Here is a 15089-nt window from a genome sequence, read left to right on the forward strand (position 1 = left end):
TCAACCATCTCATCTTCTGTCACCCTCTTCTCCTTTTGCCTTAAATTCCAGAATCAAGGTCTTTCCCAGTGAATCAGCCATTGACATCATGTGCCCATGCCAACATATCATTTCCCTTAAAGATGACTATTGATATGGAACAGACTGGATCAGACAACCTAAGGATATACTGGACTGCACTTAATAAGAGTTCTTAGCTTAAATGCTTCTGATCTTATTAATATTACTGCTATATTACTTATATTATCTTTATTTTATAAGATTTTTATTTCTGGCATTACCAAATGTGTGACTGAGCTTCATATAAAATAAAATTAATGATGATTAGGATACTTGAAATGATTTACAAAATATGGTTCTATAAAATCAATGACTGTAATAGTGTAACTCTAGATATGGGAAGAAGCAACAGGAGGAAAACATTTCCTGAGCCATCATAGGCTAGTAGAACAGACAGTTTGGCTACTGTGAACAGGGCCTAGTTCAATAAAAGCACATTGAGTGGCTTAGCAATGAAATTCTCTCCTGACCTGGGAATGAGCATTCCTAACATAGTGAGACAAACTGGTCATGAAATGCCTCCCAACCTTTGGTTAAAATTAAGACCCAAAGAGAAGGACTGTAAAGTAAAGAATGTTGCCCACCATCCAGTTTACAAGAATCAAGTCATTAGCCATTGCAGTTGCTGGCCGACCGTATACCCTGAAAAGAACTGAGGGCAAAGGTCAGGATGAGATACTCTGGGCTCTGAGAAAGCTGGCAGAACAGACCTTCACAGTTAGATAGTTTCAGAAGTTTTTTATGAACCTCAACTCTTATGTCTCTCCAGACTTACAAAAGCACTAAAACCAGTAGCTGTCTGTTCTTCATGATTAGCAGCAAACTTCTTCTACCAAGATGGTGCTTGAGTACATGTTCCGTCTTCACCAAATCCTATATATACCGACCTAAGGAAATGGCAATCCACTCTAGTATTCTTGCCTGGAGAATCCCATGGACAGAGGAGCCTGGTAGGTTACAGTCCATGGGGTCGCAAAGAGTCAGACACGACTGAGCAACTTCACTTTCGCTTTCCCTGCTCCTACCTCTTTGCAGCAGTTCTCAGAGCTCTCAGAGAAACTCTATCCCAGGTTATCAGCCTAAATTTGGCTTGAATAAAAATTTTCATTTCTTTCTTAGATTGACCATTGATATTTTCATCCACAAAGTGACTGTATATGAATCTTAATAGTACTTTTCTACTAACTATAGAACTTCACTTAAAATATCCTATAAGCATCAAACTTCACCTCCCCCAGCCTTTTTAAAAAAAAATATTCTCCATATGTGAAAGGCAAATAGAAAGGGGAAAAGTGGAAGCGGTGACAGATTTTCTTTTATTAGGTTCCAAAATCACTGAAGACGATGACTGCAGCCATGAAATTAAAGATGCTTGCTCCTTGGGTTTCCCAGGTGGCCCCGTGGTAGAAGAATTTGCCTGCCAGTGAAGGAGATGCAAGAGACATGGGTCCAATCCCTGGAGTAGGAAATGGCAATGCACTGCAGTATTCTTGCCTGGAGAATTCTATGGACAGAGGAGCCTGGTGGGCTACAGTCCATGTGGTTGCAAAGAGCTGGACATGACTGAGCATCTGAGCACGATGCTGTGCTCCTTGGAAGAAAAGCTAGGGTAAGCCTAGACAGTGTATTTAAAAAGCAGAGACATCACTTTGCCAACAAAGGTTCTTTTAGTCAAAGTTATGGTTTTTCCAGTAGTCGTGTATGGATGTGAGAGTTGGACTATGAAGAAGGCTGAGCAGTGAAGAATTGATGCTTTCAGATTGTGGTGTTGGAGAAGACTCTTGAAAGCCCCTTGAACTGCAAGGAGATCAAACCAGTCAATCCTGAAGGAAATCAAGCCTGAATATTCATCAGAGGATTGATGCTGAAGCTGAAGCTCCAATACCTTGGGCACCTGATGGGAAGAGTTGGCTCATTGGAAAAGACCCTGCTGGTGGGAAAGATTGAGGGCAAGAGGAGAAGGGGGCAGCACAGGATGAGATAGTTAGATAGCATCACCAACTCAGTGGATATGGATTTGAGCAAACTACAGGAGGTAGTGAAGGACAGAGGAGCCTGGTGTGCTGCAGTCCTTGGGGTCACAAAGAGTTGGACATGACTTATAGACAGAATAACAACAACAGACTCCTTCCTACGTGATCAAATGTCATTCTTTACCCGCAGGATGCATAGTAGGTTGGGTTAATGAAGAGATGACTTGGGCCTTGCTGACTTTGAATTTGCCCAGTGGACACATTCTCTGGAAATATAATTTTCAAGGGTATTTTGTGACTCCTCCCTAAATCTGCTCTAGGCTGCAATGGATGGAAATAATTTCACCTGCAATATTTAGAGCTGGAACTAATGAATCTTCATATCTTTTCAAACTCATCTATTCTTGTTTAAGAGCGATGAATAGTGGCAGTTTGGAAAGATGTACTTGTTCATTGGCGCAATAAAAAATAGATGGCATTGCAGCACAAAAGTTCTTAATGTCCTTCCCCAAGGGGAAAGAGATAATTGCTACAAGGAATTAAATTTAACTCATTGCTCTTATTCTTCTGAAAATGTTCTCTATCATTTTTACCTTTCCTCAAAATATTTTCCCCCATAGTTTGCCCAGTTCAAGTACATAACATCTTATGTATACTTTAAGATTTTCTTATCTTTAGTTAGTGTATTGATAACAAATGGAATTTTAATCATTGGATTGCTTTTATAAAGAACTTGAATTCCACATGCAGAATTCAGACTTCGGGTCTCACTGTCTCCAACTGATGACTAAGTAGTACCGTGAAAAGAATCTCAGGAGGAAAGACTAAGAAAAAGCAAACAAAACATGTCCTTGAGGGGAAAAATGGATATATTTGTGTTAGGGAGTGAAAGTTTTTAGCACTGCTTCCTGGATTAGTTTCACTAGCAAATGAAGACCAGTATTACCATCTGGTTATTAAGTTATAGTCATGCTACCAGGATTTTTTCCAATGTGGTAGTGGAAAAGGAGCCAGGATGTATTGATTCTGACTTTGGCAAAAGCGGTGCTAGTGGTAAAGAATCTGCCTGCCAATGCAGGAGACACAAGAGATGTGGTTTGTTCCCTGGTGAGGGAAGATCCCCTGGAGGAGGAATGGCAACCCACTCCAGTATACTCGCCTGGACAGAGGAGTCTGTCAGTGGACAGGGTCACAAAAAGATGGACACGACTAAGCAACTTAGCATGCAGGCACTGGCATTTTTGCTAACTAATTATGGCATCTTAAGACTATCATTTACTGTTTTTGGAACTCGGTTTTCTCATCTATAAGAAGAAAGGGTTAGATTTAGAGGCAGAAAATACCCAGCATGTCTCTCTACCTGTCTCCAATCTTGTGCGCACAACATACATCAATGTCAATCTTGGTATTATTTCCTGTTGAGCCCACACTTGACCTGAGACATTTGCAATGTCATACTCTAGGTCGCCACAATAAACTGATAAGGGTTAACCGAAGTAAGATCTATTTGCCACTCCTGAACCAGAAGATTTCAAGGGTGTGCTCTAAAATCCCAGGCTTCTCTTCCTTATACAGCCTAAATTTAATAACAATGATTTAAAACAACTGAACATTTGAAAAGCACCCATAATGCTTTGTTAGATGAAAACTCCAGGGAACATGGCCCCAGACTAATAAAGTACTTAAAATGTCACACACATAGCCCTGGGCAGTCAAGTGGTAACTGATGGGCTTTGGGAGTCTGACTCGGGATCTAAAGATATAATCTGATTTCTTCTAAACATAAGCACTACATGTCTTTAAAATTATGCCGTAAGCAAAGGAGAAACAGAACATTTAGCAGTAAAAAGATCCAGATATTGGCAGCAATACACTCTTCGATCTCTGTGGAATTTTTGTTGTTGTGTTTGAGATGACATTGAGAAGGCAGAAAGCTCTGAGCCTGCTACCCTTGCCTTCTGGACATAACTGGAGAATGACGTATTTCAGCAGGCTAGGTCTGAAGTAAGGAATGACTATTTGCGTACATTACGCAATGTAAGTGACTTACACAGTGAGAACATACAGTTTAATGATTGCACTGATGGGGTCCTTATGATGCTGATACACATTGTCCAGGCTTGTTTTATTTCACTCTGGACTTTAAGTTTCTTTGGCTTGGAGAAATCAAGACATTTGTAAAAGAAGCAAGGCATGTTGAAATGCACTCTTGATTTATATACTTGTAAATGGACAACAGCCTAGAGGAGAAGGAGGGCTCCTTTTGTTTCCTTTGCTTTTTTTTTGGTACGACTTGAAGCTGTCTCCTTCCACAATGAGTCTATAAATTGATACAGATGAGGAGGCTCTGCTTTCCTCTGTCTGCAAGTAGCTATGATTCTTCCCAGAATTTCCTCACTGATTTAAGAAGAAAATCTAATGATACAACTCTGGTGCCAGAAAGATGGAGCTGCCTGAAGAGGTCCAGGGAGGTCAGCTCAAGGTGGAAGCGGTAGCCACATCCATTCTTCTGTAGTATCCTGGGGACCTATTCGTTTTCCCCTCCCTGTCAGTCTCATCGCTATAGAACAAACGTATATTGAGAGCTTGCATTAGTTGGCCTGGGCTGCCATAACGATACAGTACAGACTGGGCAGTTTCAACACCAGACAGTGTTCTTCTCACAGTTCTTGGAGGCTAGAAGTTTAAGATCAAGGAGCCAGTAGGGTTGGCTTCTCCTGATGGTCATAAGGAAAGGATCTGTTCCAGGTCTCTCTCCGCGGCTTACAATAGCCATCCCTTGTCCACATTTTCCCCTGGTGTCTCCTAATCGTTTCTCATAAGGACACCAGTCAGATTGGATTAAAGTCCATCCTAATGGCCCCGTTTTAACTTGATTACCTCTCTAAAGGCCCTGTTTCCAAGTACAGTCACATCGTGGGGTATTGGGGCCTCAATGTGGTACTTATCACCATAGACTAAGCAGCCATCTAGTGAGTCCAGTCCACTCACTGAGGTCCAAGATCCCACAGTACAGTCCCATTTATAGCTGCACTCATTATGGTTCAGGCTCTCCATCTAAATTCTTTATGTGTGTTACCTTACCCAATCCTCACAACAACTCTAGGAATTAGGTGTGATTATTGCCCCATCTTTCTCGTAGTCATGTACAGGTGTGAGAACCGGACCATAGCGAAGGCTGAGCACCAAAGAATTGATGCTTTTGAATTGTGATGCTGGAGTAGGCTCTTGAGAGTCCCTTGGACTACAAAGAAATCAAACCAGTCAATCCTGGAGCTGAAGCTCTAAGACTCTGGCCGCCTGATGCAAAGGGTCTCCTCATTGAAAGAGATCTGGATGCTAGGAAAGATTGAAGGCAGAAGGAGAAGAGGGCAGCAGAGGATGAGATGGTGGATAGCATCACTGACTCAATGGACATTAATCTGAGCAAAGTCCAGGAGGTAGTGAAGGCAGGGAAGCCCAGAGTGCTGCAATCTATGGGGCTGCAAAGAGTCGGACACAATTTAGTGACTTAACAACAGCAACATTATCCTATTTTATAGGCAAGAAAACTGAGGTCCAAGATCCCAAATATACACATATGCAGTTATTTTATTTGATAAAAAATCATTTCTTCATTCTTTGAAAAGTGCTATGAATAAGCTTTATTATATTTGCTACTATGATAACAATATCTCCTGCTCATGTGTATAATTTAAGCATTATTCTTTCTCAACATATGTCTGCATCAGGATTCCTTATTGCTCACAGTGCCTTGCATTCACAAGAGCTCAATATTTCATAATTTGATCTGGAAGTTTCTGAAGGCAGAAAAAGAATATAGAAACTCTAGAAGAGATTTGTGAAACTGGACTAACTAGATGGCAGTTCAGTCTATGTGATAAGTACCACATACATATCAGGAAATGGGAACTGTGATCAATGGACATTTTTGAATATAAGGAGATGTTATATTTTCCTTATTATTATAGAAAGTATGGGTTGGGAGTATCAATGACTCTCAAAGAGCTTGAAGATATAGTCATAATTGTATAACTTTTCTAGCCATTACCCTTATGTAATTGGCAGAAAAGCATAATAGGTAAATATACATTAAATAGTTTTCATCCTAGGATGTTTAAGCTCCAATATCTCAGTTTCTCATGCAGTACCTTTCTTCCAAGTAAAAGATCTGTCTGAGCAGACAATGTTTCCTGCCACTTGTGCATACATCATTTATGTGGAAAGGCATATGATAAATCCAGATACAGAATATTTATATAATTGATAAGTAATGATTTGTTAGTTTGAATCTGAAGCCTCCATCAACTGCACTATCCATTCACATGTAATTCCCCAGCATAATGTTTTTCTCTCTTCATTATCACAGCCAGACAAAAACCCTGAAGTCCACTTTAAAGATAGAATGTGCTTAATTATAACTGACCATTTCCCTTTGTTCCAAGCCCAAGACTCCTGGACAGGAGCTCATAGTGTCACTCCCTGGATTTTCTTTGTTTTGATCTTATTGTTGTTCAGTCACTAAGTCATGTCTGACTCTTTGTGACCCCATGAATTGCAGCACACCAGGCTTCTCTGTCCCTCACCATCTCCTGGAGTTTGCCCAAGTTCATGTTCATTGAATCGTTGATGCTATCCAACCATCTCATCCTCTGTCACCCTGTTCTCCCTCTTAATTCCCACCAAGGTGCCATGATGAAGAACACGTTATTTTTCACGCAGATTTCTCACCCTCCACGTTCTCTCTCGTTAGCAGTGCAATTCCTTAAAAAATAAAGGCTTAGAAAGTATGGGGGCCCACCCCTTGATTTAGAGCTTACTGCAAGGGATAAGAATACAAAACCAAAGTGGAGTCTAAGTGACTGATGATCCAGTAACCCAGTATGAGCAACCAGATGAGAGGAGGTCCTTGGCATCATGCGGAGTGTTCTGTGGCTGGGAGACTTGGCGTAACCTTGAAGTTCTCCAAACTTTGGTGGATATAAGCCAGGCTCTAACTCTATTTTCATGGGGTTTTTGAGCCTCAGACTCACACTTACATATTGTATACAGCTGTGGCTGCTTGCAAAAGCAAATCTCTGTGATAATGATTTTGTTTTGTTTTGGAAAGAAATACTATACTTGTATTCCTCAGTAAACCTCTAGCCTTTTCCTCTCTATGAAGCCAGCAGTTTTATTTGGTCTTTGGTTTCTAATGTATGTCTCTAATTTGGCTTTGATGTGAGGTAGATGACTTTTTCAAATGTTGTTTTCCTTGAACATTTGTTTGATCCCACTGTAAAGAAATAGCTCTATCTGTGCCTATATTAGGCTCCAAAATCTATTTGTGGGTCAGAAGCCTGAGTCTATCTGTTCTTAAGAACACAGGGAATTATGGGATAGCTATTACCAAAATATCCCCTACGGCTATGAATGCCCTGAGTTAAATGAGAATATTTCTCAGGTTAAGGGGTAGAAAACCATAGTTTGTCTATCCATCTATGTCACTTTAAGAAACCTAACTGAGAGGCAGGGCTGAGTCACAGTTTTCTCTCAAATACAAAACTTATCAGTCTTAGGTTGTAGCTCTGCTTCTGTCATGTTCCAAGAATCCAGGAGAAGCCCACAAACATATAACTGTTATATTGAAAACTGCGAGTTCCAATGAGTAATGTCTTATAGTATCCTTCTGTTTTCTCCTGTGGATAATGCAGCTTTTTTCCCTTTAAGTCTATGCCAGCAAACTGAGTCTTATTGCTCAGGAGAAGAGAATGGCTATCCCTTAAAATAATCATGATAGCAATAATAATAGGAGTTAATGTTTATAAACAGCATATTGTTTGCCTTGTATTGATCTATGTAGTCTGCAGTAGCCCTTTGAATCTATTCTTTTCCCTTACACTAAGGAGGAAAAATTTTTATTCTATTTAATGTCCATCTTCTTCATAGAGTGAAGAGCTGACTGTAAATGTAGGAGGAAGGTCATATTTTCTGTTCACATCAGGCCATAGGAAAAGCAACAGGTCTTTCATTCCAGGACTATATCCCTAATCTGTACCTTTGCAGCTTCCCAATGGGCAAATTATGTGACTGGTATGACTCAGAGGGACTTCTCTGGTGGCTCAGCTGTAAAGAATCTGCCTGCCAGTGCAGGAGATGCAGAAGATGCAAGTTTGATCCCTGGGTCAGGAAGATTCCCTGAAGAAATGGCAACCCACTCCAGTATTCTTTCCTGGGAAATCCCATGGACAGAGGAGTCTGGCGGGCTAGAGTCAGTGGGGTCCCAAAGAGCTGACTATGAGTAAGCACGCACACATGCACATGATTCAAAGGCTTGTTTTCCTCTCTACTTCCATTTGGCCTATGTTCTAAGATCTTCTTTTGTTACAGGTAGAAAATACATAAGGTACAAAAAGCTAATTTTATGATATATGTATAGCTCAAATTTATATATAAATCTGCATAATTAATATTATTGAAATTACATTGTGTATAACCCCCTCCCAATAAAGCAGGAAAAGTAAAGATATACTTACTAAAATTTGGAAGATGACTCCTAAGAGCTTCTAATATGAGGTGGGGACATATTATATAAATATATTTCTTTATTCAAAAAATAAATATTATCTCAGGGGATTGCACAGTGCCAAAACATCTCAGAACTCAATGAAAATTTTCAACCTTCCTTCCCCCAAAGGAATTTTCCCCAAACCCCTGTAGATAACACTCTCGAGAGAGGTGGAACCTGCCCCTGCATGAGGGTGACCTGTGTGCTCTGAAGGTGGGGATGAGGGCACTGTGTGCAGATATGGGAGGGGCTGAGTATTAGCCACATCTCAAAGGAGCTCTCTCTTCTCTTAACTGCCCCTGGACTGGAAGTGAGCACTTAACCTCCTCTCCCATCCCCGAGGAAATGGGAGAAAATGGCCATATTGAGATGAGCAGGTGGGACTTAGAGACTGCGTCTCCTTGAAGTCCCTATTTCCAGACAGTTTTGATTGATGATCAAACTCTCATTACTGAGTTGATGAGATGTTTTGGCACTGTGCAATCCCCTGAGATAATATTTTTTTTTGAATAAAGAAATATATTTCTATAATATGTCCCACCCTCATATTATAAGCTCTCAGGAGTCTCCTTCCCATTTTTAGTAAGTATATCTTCATTTTTCCATTTTATTGGGGCAGCAGTCAAGCAGAGTATAATGTTAATAATATTAATATACAGATTTATATATGACTTTGAGCCATACATATCATAAAGTTATCTTTTTGTACCTTATATATTTTCTAACTGTAACAAAAGAAGATCTTAGAACATGGACCAAACACAAGTAGCGAGGAAAACAAGCCTTTGAATCATGTGCCTGTGTGTGTGCTCAGTCATATTGAGCACTAACTGCTACTAGAAGCATTGGAATCCACATTTCCAGGTGTTGAAGGCTTTGCAACTCGAAAGCAGTCAAGAAGGAACAAAGCTCGAGACATCACACTTACTGATTTCCAACTATATCACAAAGCTATAGTAATCAAAACAATATGATACTGGAATAAAAATGGACACATGGACTAATGAGACAGAATCAAGTGCCCAGAAAGAAACACTTGCATATACACTCAGCAAATATTTGACAAGGGAGCCAAGAATACTCATAGTCTCTTCAATAAATGGTACCAGGGAAACTGAAAATTCACATGCAAAAGGAGGAAATTGGAACTCTGTCTTACACCACTCATGAAAATTAACTCAAAATGGATTAAAGAATTAAATGTAAGACCAGAAACCATAAAAATTCTAGCAGTAAATATAAGGGAAAACTCTTTTTTTTAAAATTTAAATCTATTTATTTTAATTGGAGGCTAATTACTTTACAATATTACATTGGTTTTGCCATACATCAACATGAATCTGCTACGGGTATACATGTGTTCCCCATCCTGAAGCCCCCTTCCTCCTCCCTCCCCGTACAATCCCTCTGGGTCATCTCAGTGCACCAGCCCCAAGCATCCTGTATCCTGCATCGAACCTGGACTGGTGATTCGTTTCTTATATGATATTGTATATGTTTCAATGCCATTCTGCCAAATCATCCCACCCTCTCCCTCTCCCACAGAGTCCAAAAGACTGTTCTATACATCTGTGTCTCTTTTGCTGTCTCACATACAGGGTTATCGTTACCATCTTTCTAAATTCCATATATATGTGTTAGTATACTGTATTGGTGTTTTTCTTTCTGGCTTACTTCACTCTGTATACTAGGCTCCAATTTCATCCACCTCATTAGAACTGAGCCAAATGTATTCTTTTTAATGGCTGAGTAATACCCCATTATGTAAATGTACCACAGCTTTCTTATCCATTCATCTGCTGATGGACGCTAGGTTGCTTCCATGTCCTGGCTATTATAAACAGTGCTGCGATGAATATTAGGGTACACGTGTCTCTTTCAATTCTGGTTTCCTCAGTGTGTATGCCCAGCAGTGGGATTGCTGGGTCATAAGGCAGTTCTATTACCAGTTTTTTAAGGAATCTCCACACTGTTCTCCATAGTGGCTGTACTAGTTTGCATTCCCACCAACAGTGTAAGAGGGTTCCCTTTTCTCCACACCCTCTCCAGCATTTATTGCTTGTAGACTTTTGGATCGCAGACATTCTGACTGGTGCGAAATGGTACCTTATTGTGGTTTTGATTTGCATTTCTCTGATAATGAGTGATGTTGAGCATCTTTTCATGTGTTTGTTAGCCATCTGTATGTCTTCTTTGGAGAAATGTCTGTTTAGTTCTTTGGCCCATTTTTTGATTGGGTCATTTATTTTTCTGGAATTGAGCTGCAGGAGTTGCTTGTATATTTGAGATTAGTTGTTTGTCAGTTGCTTCATTTGCTATTATTTTCTCCCATTCAGAAGGCTGTCTTTTCACCTTGCTTATAGTTTCCTTTGTTGTGCAGAAGCTTTCAGTTTTAATTATGTCCCATTTGTTTATTTTTGCTTTTATTTCCAATATTCTGGGAGGTGGGTCATAGAGGATCCTGCTGTAATTTATGTCAGAGAGTGTTTTGCCTACGTTCTCCCCTAGGAGTTTTATAGTTTCTGGTCTTACCTTTAGATCTTCAATACATTTTGAGTTTAAAAAAACCTCGAATATCCAAAGCAATCTTGAGAAAGAAGAATGGAACTGGAGGAATCAACCTGCCTGACTTCAGGCTCTACTACAAAGCGACAGTCATCAAGACAGGATGGTACTGGCACAAAGACAGAAATATAGATCAATGGAACAAAATAGAAAGCCCAGAGATAAATCCACGCACCTATGGACACCTTATCTTTGACAAAGGAGGCAAGAATATACAATGGAGAAAAGACAATCTCTTTAAAAAGTGGTGCTGGGAAAGCTGGTCAACCACTTGCAAAAGATTGAAAATAGGGACAACTCTTTGTCATTGGTCTTGGCAATGACACCAAAAACACATGCAGGAAAAGCAGAAAAGAAAAAGAATGCAGCTACATCAAACTAGAGTTCCTCACATCAAGAGAAACCATCTGCAAAATAGATAGCAATCTATGTAATAAGAGAAAATATTTGCAAACCACATGTTTAATAAGGGGTAATACCCACAATAGGTATTGATGTTGATACAACTCAGTAGGAAGAAAACCCAAATAATCCAATTGAAGAATAGGCAACGATTCTAATCTAGGGACAGAGAAATTTTCTTTATCTGTTGCTCTGTTTTAAGGAAAAGGATACAGAGTATGAAGTAGCTTAAAAAGCTACACTTCATCTACACTTAAATAAAATTCCTAATAATATAAACTAGCTCAAATTAACTTATTATTATTAGATCCTTATTACTGCCCAAACTCTGTTTTAAGCACTTTACAGATACTAGCTCACTTAGCTCTCATAACAGCACTATGAAGTGGTTTTCATAGATGAGGAAAGTGAGGTACCAAGAGTTGAAGTCCAAGGTCACAGACTGGCAAATGGTAGGACCAGGATTTGAACCAAGGAGTTGTGGGACCAAAGTCTATGCTTCTAATTTCTGTGCTGCCTGTCATAACTTAATAGATATACATCATAATTTCATACATATGTGTCGTCATCAAGTAAAATTGGGATAACACTTTAAATTTAACTAATATTAATAATAGTGGCTTTTCTAATGTATGAAATCCATGTCTCATATAGGAGATGGTTGTAAGAAATATGCAGATAGTAGAACATATTCAAACATTACAAACAGAGTGCCATAATCAAGGGAGAAAAACATCATTCTTCCAAATTAAAAGGCTATGATTTGGGGGATTATATGAGAAAATACAGACCCCCAACTTCCCTTATAGGAACCACCCACTTTTGGATTTACCTGCAGGGTAGGACCCCTTGGGCAGCCAGATCAAGCAAATTAGGTGTAGATAAAAATGACCAACGCATGGTAAATTTCACATCCCTCTAAATTGTGACTCTCCACATTTGCTATATTTAAAAAGATTCCTGAATGAAGAAGAAAGGATAGTAAAGGTCAGAGAGGTGATATTCAGCTAAGAATTTTGTCTCAACTGTAGAGAAACTTTCAATCCAAAGTAAGGTGAATTGGTCTAGCCTGACCCACAGACAGGTTCCAGCTTGGGGATTTTTCCAAGTATTTTGTTTTGGGTGGGGATTCAATATCTGTATGTTTAAATGTCTGGGGCTTCCTTGGGGCTCTGACAGTAAAGAATCTGCCTGCAATGCAGGAGATCCAGGTTCGATCCCTGAGTCAGTAAGATTCGTCTGGAGAAGCAAATGGCTACCCACTCCAGCATTTTTGCCAGGAAAATCCCATGGACAGTGGAGCCTGGTGGGCTACAGTCCATGGGGTCACAAAGGGTCAGACACATCTGAGAGACTAACACTTAAAAGACTTTCCCATTGATTTTTCTGACAAAAATACCTAAATTCATTCAAAAAGCTTGGGTTTCCTATTTGTTGTATATATCCAGGCTTAGACTTATATATAGAACATATATACAGGAAGTTCAGTGCTTGTGTTCAGCACATTAAAAATTCTAACACAGTAACAAGGGCAACACTTCCTTCCAGTGAGCATTTTGCCTAATCTTAACACAGAGATACACTATAGTGAAGTGAAAGTTGCTCAGTCATGTCTGACTCTTTGTGACCCCATGGACTGTAGCCTTCCAGGCTCCTCTGTCCATGAAATTCTCCAGAATAATGGAGTGATTTGCCATTCCCTTCTCTAGGAGATCTTCCTGACCCAGGGATCGAATCCAGGTCTCTTGCATTACAGACAGATTCTTTACCCTCTGAGCCACGAGGGAAGCTCAGAGAGCTGATCATTTCCATAAACATACTTGAAAACCATGCAGTTACGCTGTTCCCACCTCTGGCCTTGAGCTCTGTTCACCCCCCCTGATTTCTGGCTTTGCTTGTTGAATGAAGGACCACTTAGATCCCACCCAGGGTAAAGGACTCTGGAGACAAGACCAGAGAAGCAGAGGAGTGTCAACATTTCATTGGTCAATGGTGACATCATGCTCTAAATATCTGACTCTGGGATTAGACTAATTGAAAACAGTCTCCTTTCTGCAAACACCACATAGCAAGATTATCTCTTATATCTGTAAAATTTTTCTCCAAGCACAATTGTGAGAGCATCAGTTTTTTCCCCAGTATAAGTATTCTATCCTGTTCATGAGCCAGGGCAGTGTTCAGTAACTAACTGATGTATTCCTATTTTATGCTTCCCTAACGATCTTAATCTCTAGTCGCTAGAAATTTCAGAAACGTGTGCACAAGTATGAGCATGAATGTGTGTATTTGTTACATGTCTGTGTGTGCACATGTGTTGATGAGTCTATTGGCATACATGTTTCAACTTAGTTACAGAGTCAAGAGTGGAATGTTGGTGGAACACTTTATTGCTGTTTAAAGTGATGTGTTATATCACTGCATAACCATTTTGGGTTTCACAGAAAATCTTCGACCTGGAAGAAGTATGAAAGATCTTCTAGTTCAAATCTTACACTGCGTTTCATGTTACAAAATGAAAAGCAGTTTTCAAACCCCCAAATCATATGTTCATGATATCTTCTTTTGAAACAAGCCTGTATTCTTGCTCGTTCTTTGCTTTTGTTCTTTCAATTTTATTAAGCATTTTAAACTCTTATCTGCATATATTATATTTTGCATGTCCTTATTTCCTCTGCTTTGGCTGTTACTGTATCTGATTACTATTCCTATTTTAAAGACATCATTCTTCTTGTAGGCTTGTATTTTCTTCTACATTGTCTATGTTCTCTTTCCCTTTAAAAAACACTGTACACCCCAATGGATCTAAATCAGAAGAAAAAAGAGCTATGCATTCTGATCCCTCTTATACCAACAGCTCCTTAGTAGAACATCGAGTACATCCATGACTACTGGAGGGTATCATGAGATAATTCAGGAATCATTTCTCTAGTGGATCCAATAATGGCCACCTCATGTTCCCCAAAAGGCTTCACTGTCACAGGAGAGCATTTTACAAATGGAAGGTAAAATAACACTGCAGCTGTTTAGAACTTTGTTCCCAAACCCCAAAGAGAAATGCTTTTAATCCACCTGAGCCATATGGAGATCTCCTAAGTGGCCTCTTTAACTCCAAAGCCCAAACCCAAGTCTGTGGTTTCATCAGGTTGTAAGAAAAAGACTATCAAATGAGCATGAACTAGGGCTGAGATGCATGGACCCTAAATGCAATCACAAGTGTCCTTATGAGCAAGAGGTCTGACAGAAAAGAAAGCAATGTGACCACTGAAGCAAGATGCTACTGCTGGCTTTGAAGATGGAGGGAAGCTAGGAGCCAAGCAATGCAGGGAATGCAGCTCTTGTATGCTGGTAAAGTTTTCCCCAGGGGAGACTTCAGAGGAGTGTGGCCCTCCTAACACCTTAACTTCAGCGAGGGAAACTGATTTCAGACTTCTGACCTCCAACCTTGAAGAGAATAAATTTAAATTCTTTTAACTTTTCAAGTTTGTTACAGCAGCAATAGGAAACTGATATTCCATGTGACCAAGTTCTAGCCAAAGTGATAA

The sequence above is a fragment of the Ovis canadensis genome, chromosome 16 (assembly GCF_042477335.2).
Source record: "Ovis canadensis isolate MfBH-ARS-UI-01 breed Bighorn chromosome 16, ARS-UI_OviCan_v2, whole genome shotgun sequence".
In the NCBI taxonomy this organism is placed as follows: Eukaryota; Metazoa; Chordata; class Mammalia; order Artiodactyla; family Bovidae; genus Ovis; species Ovis canadensis.